General features: G+C 38.5%; 1 long non-coding RNA gene across 2 annotated transcripts in view; it reads left to right on the forward strand.

Annotated features, from left to right (window-relative positions):
- The window catches only part of LOC109499136, a 179,596-nt gene that overhangs the window by 22,048 nt on the left and 143,078 nt on the right, over positions 1-14,470 (forward strand). Inside the window, exons 1-4 of one of the 2 annotated variants that reach the window (XR_002741526.2) lie at positions 7,708-8,296; positions 10,061-10,156; positions 11,284-11,359; positions 11,888-11,978. This is a non-coding gene — a long non-coding RNA (uncharacterized LOC109499136). Of the gene's footprint in view, positions 1-7,707; positions 8,297-10,060; positions 10,157-11,283; positions 11,360-11,887; positions 11,979-14,470 lie in introns of those variants that run through there. The other variant, XR_006597035.1, reaches the window with a different exon arrangement.

Below are 14,470 nucleotides of genomic sequence, written 5' to 3' on the forward strand. Positions count from 1 at the left end.
AAAAGGAAATCAAAGGCATCAAAATTGGCAAAGATGAAGTTAAGCTTTCACTTTTTGCAGATGACATGATATTATACATGGAAAATCTGATAGACTCCACCAAAAGTGTGCTAGAACTGATACATGAATTCAGCAAAGTTGCAGGATACAAAATCAATGTACAGAAATCAGTTGCATTCTTATACACTAATAATGAAGCAACAGAAAGACAAATAAAGAAACTGATCCCATTCATAATGGCACCAAGAAGCATAAAATACCTAGGAATAAATCTAACCAAAGATGTAAAAGATCTGTATGCTGAAAACTATAGAAAGCTTATGAAAGAAATTGAAGAAGATATAAAGAAATGGAAAAACATTCCATTCTCTTGGATTGGAAGAATAAATGTTGTCAAAATGTCAATACTACCCATAGCTATCTACACATTCAATGCAATCCCAATCAAAATTGCACCAGCATTCTTCTCGAAACTAGAACAAGCAATCCTAAAATTCATATGGAACCACAAAAGGCCCTGAATAGCCAAAGGAATTTAGAAGAAGAAGACCAAAGCAGGAGGCATCACAATCCCAGACTTTAGCCTCTACTACAAAGATGTCATCATCAAGATAGCATGGTATTGGCACAAAAACAGACACATAGACCAATGGAATAGAATAGAAACCCCAGAACTAGACCCACAAACGTATGGCCAACTCATCTTTGACAAAGCAGGAAAGAACATCCAATGGAAAAAAGACAGTCTGTTTAACAAATGGTCCCGGGAGAACTGGACAGCAACATGCAGAAGGTTGAAACTAGACCACTTTCTCACACCATTCACAAAAATAAACTTAAAATGGATAAAGGACCTGAATGTGAGACAGGAAACCATCAAAACCCTAGAGGAGAAAGCAGGAAAAGACCTCTCTGACCTCAGCCGTAGCAATTTCTTACTTGACACATCCCCAAAAGCAAGGGAATTAAAAGCAAAAATAACTACTGGGACCTTATGAAGATAAAAAGCTTCTGCACAGCAAAGGAAACTACCAACAAAACTAAAAGGCAACCAACGGAATGGGAAAAGATATTTGCAAATGACATATCGGACAAAGGGCTAGTATCCAAAATCTAGAAAGAGCTCACCAAACTCCACACCCGAAAAACAAATAACCCAGTGAAGAAATGGGCAGAAACCATGAATAGACACTTCTCTAAAGAAGACATCCGGATGGCCAACAGGCACATGAAAAGATGCTCAACATTGCTCCTCATCAGGGAAATACAAATCAAAACCACACTCAGATATCACCTTACTCCAGTCAGAGTGGCCAAAATGAACAAATCAGGAGACTATAGATGCTGGAGAGGATGTGGAGAAACGGGAACCCTCTTGCACTGTTGGTGGGAATGCAAACTGGTGCAGCCACTCTGGAAAACAGTGTGGAGGTTTCTCAAATAATTAAAAATAGACCTACCCTGTGACCCAGCAATAGCACTGCTAGGAATTTACCCAAGGGATACAGGAGTACTGATACAGGAGTACTGATACAAGACTATGTGTCTTGTACCCCAATGTTTATAGCTGCACTTTCAACAATAGCCAAATTATGGAAAGAGCCTAAATGTCCATCAACTGATGAATGGATAAAGAAATTGTGGTTTATATACACAATGGAGTACTACGTGGCAATGAGAAAGAACGAAATATGGCCCTTTTTAGCAACGTGGATGGAACTGGAGAGTGTGATGCTAAGTGAAATAAGCCATACAGAGAAAGACAGATACCATATGGTTTCACTCTTATGTGGATCATGAGAAACTTAACAGAAACCCATGGGGGAGGGGAAGGAAAAAAATAAAGAGGTTAGAGTAGGAGAGAGCCAAAGCATAAGAGACTCTTAAAAACTGAGAACAAACTGAGGGTTGATGGGGGGGTGGGAGGGAGGGGAAGGTGGGTGATGGGTATTGAGGAAGGCACCTTTTGGGATGAGCACTGGGTGTTGTATGGAAACCAGTTTGACAATAAACTTCATATATTGAAAAAAAATGAGAACGTATATCATTAATCATCCTGTCTTCATCTGAACAGTCATTAAAGATGCGATCGGAGGTGCCTGCACAATCCCTAGGTGCATAGTGTGCACGGTAACTCTACTTAAACACAATTACTCTGTGGCTTATATCTGTATACCATGCTGCTCTGCCAGCTGCTGCAGCACCCTGCTCAACTATGTGGTGTTTCATCATTAGTTTTGATGCCATGGGGGTTTTGCTATGATGTGTATCACATTTGTCCTGGTAAGCTTGTTTATTACTCATAATTTTGTGCTTCTACGTTAGGTTCATTATGATTTGGAGGAGTTTGAGAAGCTTTTTGTGTTATTGATGGTTGATCCGGATCTTCTAAACTGGAAACATTGTCTTGGGTTTAGTTTGGGATATATTGATGTTACCAGATTCACTTTTTAACAAAAGCCTTTACTTAACACAAATTTTTAAATCATGATACCACTGGAAAATGTTTTGCCCCAGAAGCTTAGAATTTAGGGACAGTGTTTTGCATTGGGTTTTAATAAAAATTTTAGCTTCTATGGACAATTTCCTTAATATGTTATGGTATGAAATACCTAACTGGCAGTTCATACTACTGTATTCAACTGTAATACTGTGCATGATTAATTGCACATCATGCACTCTCTTTTGTGCACCTGGCCAAGTTCCCAGGTGAGTGGCTTCATGGTTCTGGATACTGTCCTTTGCCTGCTGACTTAGAAAATGGAGATGAAAAACAGCATATAGTTTTCTTTTGAGCCCCAGGTGTCTGTCAGGGCCTGTCCCTCTCCAATGTGCTCTGGTCCTGCTGGAAGGTCACTTAGGACGTACAGGTTTGGAAGGATGTAGTGGTGCTTACTGATTTCTCATGGCATGGACAGGAGGCAGGCAGAAGGACTGGCTTTGGTACAAAGCAATCCACAGCTTTGAGAGCTTGCTAATAAACTGTGAATAATAATAATAAAAATGATTCTGATGATATCATTTCTTGAATATTATTTCTATGCGCTTTACATGCATTAATTTATTTAACACATATAGACCTTATGACAAATGTAGTATCTTCATGTCCATTTTGCAGATGAGGAAATTGAGGCACTTGGAGTTTAAACAACTTGTCCATGGTCACAGTGTAGTGAGTGGCTACATAGGAATTTGAGCTGAGGCAGTCTAGGAAAGCAGCAACAAGATGCAACATTCTTCGGAGACACCCGAATATCCCTTCTCTGCTCCTTGTCTCCTGCCTTCTCTTGTCCCACTGGCCTGAGTCATTTTGTGAGCTGGTGCCTGATTTGCCTGCTTCGTTTGTCATATGTTTTCCTGTTCCTTCCTTCTTGTGTTGTGTTGTATTTCCAGGTCTGGCCTCAGGGTTAGGACCCCCCACTCACCCGTTAACACCTCTGTCTGAATTAGAAGAGATTCGTTTTTTTAAGTCCAATTTCTTTGACAATATTATTATCCAATCTGCAGAGCCCTATGTGGGAGTAGCTGGTTGTGTGCGCACACCCACTCCCTTACCCATTCATGCCCTTCTAACTTCCGTGTGTACCTGCCACTAGCACTGCACACATTCCTGACACCCCTCCTGCCACCTTCTTTGGAGGTCAGGAATTGAGTTCTGTGACCTTTAGGGCAGGTGAGGACTGGCCAGGACTTAGCCGTGTGTGTGTGTGTGTGTGTGTGTGTGTGTGTGTGTATGTGTGTGGTGTGTGTGTTTGAGCATATGTATGAGATCCTATGTGCAAACTTTAAGGGTCAGTGCTTATGTAGGAAGGTTTCTTTTCCTCTTTCCAAGACTCATTTGGAAGGCTCAGGATCTCTATTCCTTCTCTTCCACACTCATGTAAGTTAGCAAAAGTCTAACATGTAGGGAGGTAGTACTTTTGAATAGTGTGCTACCTGAATGGCTATATGCCAAGCCCTGTACTGCCCTCCCTTTGAGAACATTTCCCTAAGTGTAGCCTAGAAGACAAAGTCTGTGGCCTGGTGGCTTAAATTTTAGGTGCTCCTTTGATTTTTAACTTATTTTTTATTTTATCCTTTAAAATTTTCTACTTTTGTATCTGTTACATAATAAATACTCATGACAAGTGAGTGTACAAGAGCTTTTTGATTACTAATTCAATCTCTTTACTAGTTATTTCTCTGTTCAGATTTTCTATTTCTTCCTGACTCAGTTTTGATAGTTGGTGTGTTTTTAGAAATGTATCCATTTCTTTGAGGATAAATTTTATGTAATTTGTTGGCATATAATTTTTTATAGCAGTCTCACGATCTTGTATAAGTTGCAATGTTACCTCTTTTATTTATAATTGTATTTATTTGAGTTTTCTTTTTTTTTCTTAGTCTAGCTAAAGGTTTGTCAATTTTTATCTTTCCAAAGGGCATCTTAGTTTTGATAATCCTTTCTGTTTCATTTATTTCCACTCTGATACACAGTATTTCCTTTCTTCTGCTACTATGGGCTTAGTTTGCTCTTTTCTTGTTCCTTAAAGTGTAAAGCTAGGTTTTTTAATTTGAGAACTTTCTAATTTCTTAATATATGCATTTGTTTTTATAAACTTTTTTCCAAGAATTGCTCTTGCTATATGCCACAATATTTGATGCACTCCCATTTTCATTTGTTTTGAGATAATATTTTTATTTTCCTTTCCATTATGTTTTCTTTGATCCAGTGGTTGCTTAAAAGTGTGTTGTTTAGTTTTCACGTATTTGTAGATCTTCTCATTTTCCTCTTGTTAATTTCTAGTTTCATGCCATTGTGGTCAGAGAAGATAGTTGGTATGATTTCAATCTTCTTAAATTTGTTAAGAATTTTTTTTCTCTTTGCCTATTATATAATCTATCCTGGAGAATGTCCCCTGTACAATTGAGAAGAATGTGTATTCTGCTGCTGTGGATGGAATGTCCTGCATTAGGTCCATTTGTTCCAAAGTGTGGTTCAGTTCCACTGTTTTCTTTTTGATTTTATCTGGATGATCTATCCATTGCTGATAATGGGGATATTGAAGTTCCTACAACTATTTTATTGTTTTCTATTTCTCCCTTAAGATCTATTATTACTTGCTTAATATATTTTGGTGCTTGTGTGTTTGGAGTGTATATGCTTATGATTGCTATATCTTCTTGATATAATGACCACTTTATCATTATAAAATGACCTTCTTTGTGACTTATCACCCTTTTTGGCTTGAAGTCTATTTTGTCTGATCTAAGTATGGCTAAGTCTACCTTCTTTTCATTTTTGTTTGCTTGGAAATCATCTTTCATCCTTTCATCTTGAGCCTTTATGTGTATTTAGAGCTGAAATGAGTCTCCTGTAGGCAGCATATAGTTGGGTCTATTTTTTTTTTAACCCATCTAGCTTTTTGACTGGCGAGTAAAATCCATTTACATTTTGATTATTGATATGTAATGTTATGTACAATGATATGCACATTGATATGTAATGTACAGAGATAAAATGCACTGCTATTTTATCTTTGCTTTCATGTTGTTTTGTCTTTCCATTGTTTCTTTTTCCTTCTGTTTCTGTCTATCTTTGTAAGTTGGTGATTGTCCATGGTGATTTGCTAATCCTCCCTCCTTTCTTATGTTTTGTGTGTCTGCTCTATAGTTTTGCATTGTGGTTACCATGGGGTTTGCATAAAACATCTCATAGATAAAATAGTATTTTTCTGTAGATAGCAATTTATCTTCATTTGCCTTTAAGGTTTTCATCCTTTTACTTTTCCCCTTTTATATTTTTGAGGTCAGATATTCTTTTTATGCTGTGATTGTGTTAGCAAATTATAGTAGGTAGCTATTTTTAATACTCTTTTCCTTTAATTTTATTATAGTTAAGAATTTAATATGCTATTCTAAAAAAGTCAGAGTATTCTAATTCTATCACCTTTTTTTTTTAATTTTAGAGAGAGAGAGAGCACACATAAGTTGGGGAGAGAGGCAGAGGGAGAGAGAGAATCCTAAGCAGGCTCCATGATCAGTGTGTAGTCTGACAAGGGGCTCAATCCCATGACTCTGGGATTATGACCCAAGCCGAAATCAAGAGATGGACACTCAACTGACTGAGCCACCCAAGAACCCCCTGACTATCATCTTAATCACAAAATCAGAATTTTGTATACTTTTGTTTTTTTGTTTCAGCATGAAGAAGTCCTTTAAACATTCCTTGTAACACAGGTCTAGTGGTGGTGAACTCCTTCAGCTGTTGTTTGTCTGAGAAAACCTTTATTTACCCTTCATGTCTAATTTTTTTTAATGTTTAGTTTTGAGAGAGAGAGAGAAAGAGAGAGAGCATGCAAGTAGGGAAGGGGCAGAGAGAGAGAGGGAGACACAGAATCGGTAGCAGGCTACAGGCTCTGACCTGTCAGCATAGAGTCTGATGCAAGGCTTGAACCCATGAACCATGAGCCAAAGTCGAACGCTCAACTGACTGAGACATCCAGGAGCCCCTACCCTTCATATCTAAAGATTGCTTTTGCTCAATAGAGTATTCATGACTAGCAGTTTTTATCTTTAAATATTCTGAGTATGTCATTCTACTCTCTCCTGTCCTATAGAGTTTCTGATGAGAAATCTGCCAATCTGCCAATAGCCTAATAGTGGCATACTGGTTTGTTTGTAGATTGCTTTCTTCTCTTCTTTTTTTAAATCTCCCTGGCTGCCTTTAAGTTTTTTCTTTATAGTTGATTTTTGACAATTTTAATATAATGTGTCTTGGAGAGGTATTTTTGTGTTGGGATAATAAGGTGTTCTATTAGTTTTGTGGACTTGTATATCTGGTTCTTTCCCCAGGTTTGGGAAGTTATCACCTATTCTTTTTAAAAATAACCCTCTCTTCCCTCCTCCCTTGCTTCTCCTTCTGGAATACCCATTATTCTTATGTTGTCTTTTTAAACGAAATCAGATAGTTCTTGTAGGGTTTCTTCAGTTCTTAAAAATCTTGGTTCTGCTCTCCCACCTGAATTATTTCTATATTTCTACCTTCCAGCTCACTAATTCTCTCTTCCATGTTATCTTCCCTATTTCCAATGCATCTGATGCACTCTCCATTTCATTTATTGAGTTATTCAGCTCCAGTATTTGTTTGGTTAAGTTTTAGAATTCCAGTCTGTTTGGTAAAGTACTCCTCCTGTTCACTGATTTTAGATCTATGAGCATTGTATTGACTTTCTGAGTTTCCTTGTAGCTCATTAGATTTATTTTTTTTTTTAATTTTTTTTTCAACGTTTATTTATTTTTGGGACAGAGAGAGACAGAGCATGAACGGGGGAGGGGCAGAGAGAGAGAGGGAGACACAGAATCGGAAACAGGCTCCAGGCTCTGAGCCATCAGCCCAGAGCCTGACGCGGGGCTCGAACTCACGGACCGCGAGATCGTGACCTGGCTGAAGTCGGACGCTTAACCGACTGCGCCACCCAGGCGCCCCTCATTAGATTTATTCATAGCAACTATTTTAAATTATCAGTTGGATTGTAATATTCCATGACTTTGCATTCAGTTACTAGAAAATTTTCATTTTATTTTTGCGATACTATATTCTGATGTTTCATGGTATTGATGAAAAGTGCCTCTGCCACTACATTTGAAGCAAGAAAGACCTTTATTATTTAGGCAAGATTTTTCTTTACTTTGATTCAGAATCAGTTTACCAGGTTGGTAATTAGAAGCCTTATTTTTGTTTTCCAGAAGGTGGCGGTATAGCAGAAGGTTTTAGTTTCCCTGACAATGTGACTCACTGCTAAGATTGGATTAAAACACACATACACACCACAAAGGGGCAAAGAGTGATGGCAGAGTTGGAACAGAGGTGTGCAAGGAGGCATATGCTTAGCACTTGAGGCTTTGGGTTGTGCCTACTACCTGCTACAGGTATCCTGAAGGTGCAGGAAGGGTCCCAGAGGTCTAGAGTTAGCCCTCTTGTCTCTAGAAGGAGACATCTATCTCCAGTAGGAGACTCTTGTTTTCAGCTTTTTTTGCTTTTTTCCTTTCCTTTCTCTCCTGGCATCACTGTGGCCTCTCCTCAGAGATAGCGACTGGTATCTCCAGCTACAGTATGTATGGCAGGGCAGATCCCCACTCATGGCCTTCACCTTCCAACCTCTTTGCAGAAAGATCATGCCTGCTTGCTGCCAGATGGGCTGTAGCCTTCTTTGCCATCACCACCTCTGTCACCACCTCCCTTGCTCTGCTGTTCCTCTGCTGTCCAACCCACCCACTTTTGGTGAACAGATGAATGGATCTTTGAGGTATCCTGGTATGTTGTACAGAGGGACTTTTCTTTTTTCAGTTATGAATGTTGGATTAGTTGCACATCAAAGGGGAGAGAAAAAGGAATGACTCATGTTGCTTTGATGCTGATGTCACAAGATGATATTGTCACCATCATTGTTATTGTCATAAATAGTTCAATTTACATAGCTGTTATCTTACATGTACCACACCATTTAATTTCCAAACTAACCCTGTGGCATAGGAGTTATCTTCATTTTACAGATGAGAAAATTGAGGCCCAGAGAGGTGCCATGAATCTCCCAAAGGTACACAGCTAATGAATAGTGGGGCAATGGCTGGCCCAGGTTCATTCAACACCAAAGCCTATGCTTTAAAATATTATATGCAGCTGCTTCCCAGCAGGGTTATTATAATAATGTACACAAATTGGTTAACTTCCATTTGAATTTTGTTTGCGCAAATTTAAGGAAGCTTGTTTTTTGTTTTTTTTTTCATTATTTGTCAATCTAAGAGATGGGATCGCTAGTTCTTCCATTTCCCTCAAAAGCAAGTCAATAGAACTATGGGATGAAGGCAGTCACAATATATTGAGACATTATCAAGTAATTGTATAAGTGCTCTTACTATGACTAATAACTCCTTATTTGAAACAACAAAGCAATTTTGCTTTATTAGTAAACAAAAACCTCTTATTAGGAGGAAAAATTTAAACTTACAATGTCTTCCTCATGACAGAATATCACCGTACCTGGATAACACATGTTAACTGCAACTGTAACCTCATAACAACCCCCCTTTCAAGTTCTCTTCTGCCCATTGTCTCTTCATAATATCATATCACCCTGCTCATCAACTTTCTTCCACTATAGCTCACATTTTACATATATGTGCTAGCAAAACTTTTAAATTTATTTTTATTATACTGTATGAGTTATAAATCTTCTCCCAGACTCACTTTAGTATCAGCTTTGTCTTCTCTGAGTGTGTTTCCTATCACCTTTTAATTTTACCTCCTATTCAGTTACTGTAGTTTTTCTCTACTAACCTAAGTTTGCTGCTTAATTACTCCATCCACTGATTTCCAAGCCACTCATGTCTGAAACTAAAACCCATTTACAACCCAGAGGTTCACTTATAATACAAAGTTACTGGAACTATAATAAAGAAAAGGATAAATCTAATTTAAAAAATTATTTATTTATTTTGAGAGAGAGAGTACATGAGTGAGGGAGGAGCAGAGAGAGAGATAGGGAGAGAGAGAGAATCCCAAGCAGGCTCCGTGCTGACCCCACGAACTGTGAGATCATGACCTGAGCTGAAACCAAGAGTCAGACGCTTAACTGACTAAGCCACCCAGGTGCCCCTGGGTGAATCTCAATTTAATCTGATATTTATTGAGTATCATATGCAAAGTAGTGGGTGCTAAGTACTATCTGAGAAAGAATAAATAAATGAGCAGGGGGCTGAGGTCAGGCAAGAAGTGCTGACTTCAGTGATTAAGTTTTGCAAGAAGACATTAATCTTGAAGGTTGCCAGATGTTCCTAGAAGTGAGAACGTGGCTTGGATAATGTGACTAATAATTGCAAGGGATTCTCTTCTATGTTGCTAGGACTTAGAAAATTAGAACTAAAAGTATATGAAATAATCTCCAAAGGTGAAATTGTAAAGGATTATGACAGTTGGTGGGCTGAAAAAGAGAGATGATGTAATGACTATAGCAAACAATAGAGGGAATAGAGGTGGAGAACTCATGGTCCACTATTCCCACCACTTTGTCTGGTGCAGGTGCTGTGTTCGGTAACAGGAGTCACCTGGTATGAAGGATATGGATTTGGGAGAAATGATCTTATCAGACAACTTGACCTGATAAACCAAATGGAGGTATACTGAGAAACTCTCATTTTATATTCCCGAAGTGATGCTTTCATGATTAATTATTTTTCTAGATATCTCTATGAGTCATACAAACAAATGTTTTCCGAACTAGTTAACCTGGGGTAAAAAAAATGACTAATCAATTATAAGTGTAAAAGTGGGAGTTAGGGGTGAAATGCTGCTTTTACCATTCTTATTGGAGAAGACTTACATTAAGGTATGATCTCTATTTTGATAAAGCTGGTTGACGATTATTGTCCCCTGTGATATTGACATGCTTCACCCATAGTTTCCAGCTAAAGAATATTTGCCAATCTGAGGGTATTTACACTGTGGTGTGGTTTCAAAAAATTATTATTTTTTAAAATTTTCTACTCCACTTTTACCCTCGTATATTTTCTCCCTTTAAAGAACATGAAAAATGTACCAGTCTAATATTGCATCTTAGTTTTAGTATTGAAATTATAAAGCCAGTAGACTATTAGTTTAACAGCGCTTTGTCCCAAGTATCTTAGAAAATATTGATGTGTGATTTGTAAGAGCTTTCTAAGGCTAACTGCAGGCTCTCCCCAGAAAAGTTTGAGAACTTGCTACAAAGGAAGAAACATTTCCCCTCATTGATTAACAAATACCAATTCCATTATAAATATACATGCATGTTGACCTTTTAGTTTGTTTTCCAGAATACAAATTCAGTAGAGCCCCCATACTGTTGCACATGCTGTGAAGGTATTTTGGGGGCACTGAAACACAAGTGGGGACATCAATCTACCCACTCTATTTTGGAGCCCCTATATGAAGCCTTATTTCTTACTCCTCTGTGGTACTGGAACAGAGCTCGTGCTAATCAGTAGGCCTGGGGTTTAAAGATTTCTTCATACCGGAGCTCTGTAAGCTTAAATGAAGAGCAGAATAGAGTCTTACACAAATAAGATGAATACTGACTGGCTTATAAAGTCTTCCCCCTTTGATTTGAAAAACAAATATGCTTGCATTGTTAGACTGTATGTACATTGACATAGGCTTATATAATACAGCTGGTAAGCTAAGGAAGCAAACAAAAACAAAAATGAAGCCCCAATTATTTTTTCCATAGATAGAAAAGACTAATTCTCATTTGTGTGATTTTGAAGGACTGCCTTAAGTCTGGTACCACCAATCAAAACACAAATTGGGAGATTGAATAACACAGCACTTCCATTTAGAAAGGTATTTTAAGATTCCTTATACTTAAGTTTACTCTGTATGAATAGTTGTGGTATAATTATTGCTTCCACGTACATACTGACTTGCCAGAGTCAGACACTGTGCTATTGTCTTTATATTTTGTATATGTTATCTATAATTTCCACAAGAAAATTCTTATTTTCCTGATTTTAATAGAGGAATCAGAACCTAGAGAAGTAATGTATAAATTCCATGTTCAGATTCTGATTTCCCACATACTCTCAGTATAAGAGTTTCTTAGCCTCTTTGGGCTGTAATTTCTTCAACTCTAAAATATAGACAAAAGTCTTACCTACTTGTAGATTCATGTGGAAATGGAGATGAAATGAGTCCATGACATGAATAGACATACATAAAGCCCTTAATACAGTGCTTGGCACATAATAAGCATTATACAGTGCTTATTATTATTATTATTATTATTATTATTAACAACACTATAATAGACTATGTTATATATTTCCTGAATATCTATGAATTTTTCATGTTTTAATAATTTCTTTGCTTTAGGCACCTGAGATAGCAGAGAATAAAATGAAACTAAAAAATTCTTCTTCTCAAGAAGCTTCATCCTAATAGAGATGGACAGTTAATGAAGAATGTAAGTAAAATAATAGTATGTTATATGGTGAAAATGCAAAAGAAAAAAGCTGTGGAGGAGGACGGAATATGAAAGTTGGGGTTTATAATTTTAAGTATTGTGATCAGGGAAAATCTTTCTGAGAAGACAGTACCTGAAAAAGACTATATATACATAAAGAGGTGAAGGACTGAGTCATGTGGATATCTGGGGGAGGAACATTCCAGGACATGAGGGCAGCAAGTGTGAACACTCTGATGTGAAAGCACACCTGGCAAGTCTGAGGGGGAGCAAGGTGCCCAGCAGGATGGAACATAGGGAGAGTGAGAGATTACAGGACAAAAGAGTGAGCAGGGAGCAGATCCTATAGGGCTATGGAAGCTATTGTAGAAACACTGGTTGTTGTTGTTTTTTTTAAGTTTATGTGTTTATTTTGAGAGAGAGAGAGTGAGTGGGGAAGGGGCAGGGAGAGAGAGGGAGAGAGGGAGACAGAGAATCTCAAGTAGGCTCTGCACTGTCAGTACAGAACACATTGTGGGGCTCGAAGTCACAAACCATGAGATCATGACCTGAGCCAAAATCAAGAGTTGGATGTTTAACCAACTGAGCCTCCCAGGAATCTCAGAAACATTGTTTTTGTTTGTTTGTTTGTTTTTAGTTTTTAAAAATGTTTTTATTTATTTTAGAGAGAGGGAGGGAGAGAGAGAGAGAGAGAATGCACATGGATTGGGGAGGGGCAGAGAGAGAGGGAGACACAAAATCCCAAGCAGGCTTGAGTCTTGGAGCTGTCAGCACAGAGACCGACGTGGGGCTCAAACCTGCCAATTGCAAGATCATGGCCTGAGGAGAAGTCGGATGCTTAACTGACTAAGCCACCCAGGTGCCCCCAGAAACACTGGTTCTTAATTTGACTGAGATATCAAAGACTTCCAGCAGAAGAGTGAAATGATCTGTCCAATTTATACATGTTTTCCTGGGATTCCTGTGGCTACAGTGTTGCAAATTCATGGAAAGAAACAGGGAGGGAAGCTAGGAGGCCTTTGCAAAAATGTAGGCAAAATGTAATGATGGCTTGGACCAGAATAATAGCGGTGGAGGTGGTGAAAAGTGGTAATACTCTGGATATATCTTGAAGACAGAGTTAATAAGATTTGGTGTTGGATGGGATAAAATAGAAGAGTGTATATGTGTGAGAAGAAGAGTCAAGAGTGACTCCAAGGCGTTGGCCTGAGCAACTGGAAGAAAGGAATTGCTCACCCCTGAGAAAGTGTTGGTGGAAGTTTTGGGGAAAAGAACCAGTTTGGGAATTCAGTTGAGGTATTTTATGCTGGAGATGCTTATTAGACATGCATGTAGAGGCACCGAGTGGCAGTTTGAAGTGGAAAGGTAAGGTGCAGGCTGGAGATTAAATTTGGGAGCCATCAGCATAGTGGGAATAATTAAAGCTTGGATGGAATCACCAAGGAATAGGTGTAGCGGGAAAATAGGTGAGGTTTAGGGATCACCAAGTCCTGGGTTATTCCATTGTTAAGAGCTTGGTGAGCTGAGGAGAAACTACCTTAGAGAGTGAAAGGAGTGCCTGGTGAGTGATGAGAAAGTCAGGGGAGTGTGGGGTTTTGGAAACCATGACAAGGAGGAGTAAATGATCAAATATGTTAAATGCTTGGTGAAGTACGATGAGGATTGAAAATTGACTCTTGGATTTAGTAATGATTAAAATGTGTTGACAACCATAAGAAAAAGAGGACTTTCCATGGAGTCGTGGAGGCAAAAACATTATTGGAAAGAATTTAAAAGAAAATAGGGAGAGAGAAACAGGACACAAGTAGGCACAGGAACTTCTGTATAGGTATTTGCTGTAGCGGGAAGGAGAGAAAGTGGTCTGTGGTTGGCAGGGGAGGTGAAGTCCAGGGACAATTTTTGTGTATTTTAATGGGAGAAATAATAACATGCCTGTGTGTTGATAGAAGAGAGGTACCAGAAAAAGTAGCCTTCATAATGCAATAGAGAGAAGAAATCAGCCATACCAATATTCTCAAGCAGGCAAGATCTGATGATACTCCGTGCTAAGTAGAACAGTTAAGCTTAGCCAGGGACATTGACGTTAGCTCACTGTAATGAGAGAAGAAAGAGAGATAGGTGGGAGGATATAGTAGTGAAACTTGTGAAACTCATCTGATTGTTTCCTTTTTCTCAGGGGAAAATAAGAAGATAGTTCAGGGAAGAAAAATGACCAAAGAGTACAGGGTTTCCTGTGATGAAGACAAAGAAAGTAATGAAAGGCATTTTGAAATTAGTCCCAAGACTAGATTGGACCATCAGTGTTGAGGCAGGACAAAAAAATGGCAGTCTTACCTGGAGTTGTAAAGTTTCGGTGCTTTAACCTGACACTAAGCAGTGAAGGTGTAAAAGACCAGGGGTGTTAGGCTTACTATTAGCACTTGGGGACCCCTCTGGACCCTGTAGATAAAAAGCTTGGGGAGGCCAGAGGGCGACCTTACTTTGAACATGAA

Source organism: Felis catus, chromosome B1 (genome assembly GCF_018350175.1).
Source record: "Felis catus isolate Fca126 chromosome B1, F.catus_Fca126_mat1.0, whole genome shotgun sequence".
In the NCBI taxonomy this organism is placed as follows: Eukaryota; Metazoa; Chordata; class Mammalia; order Carnivora; family Felidae; genus Felis; species Felis catus.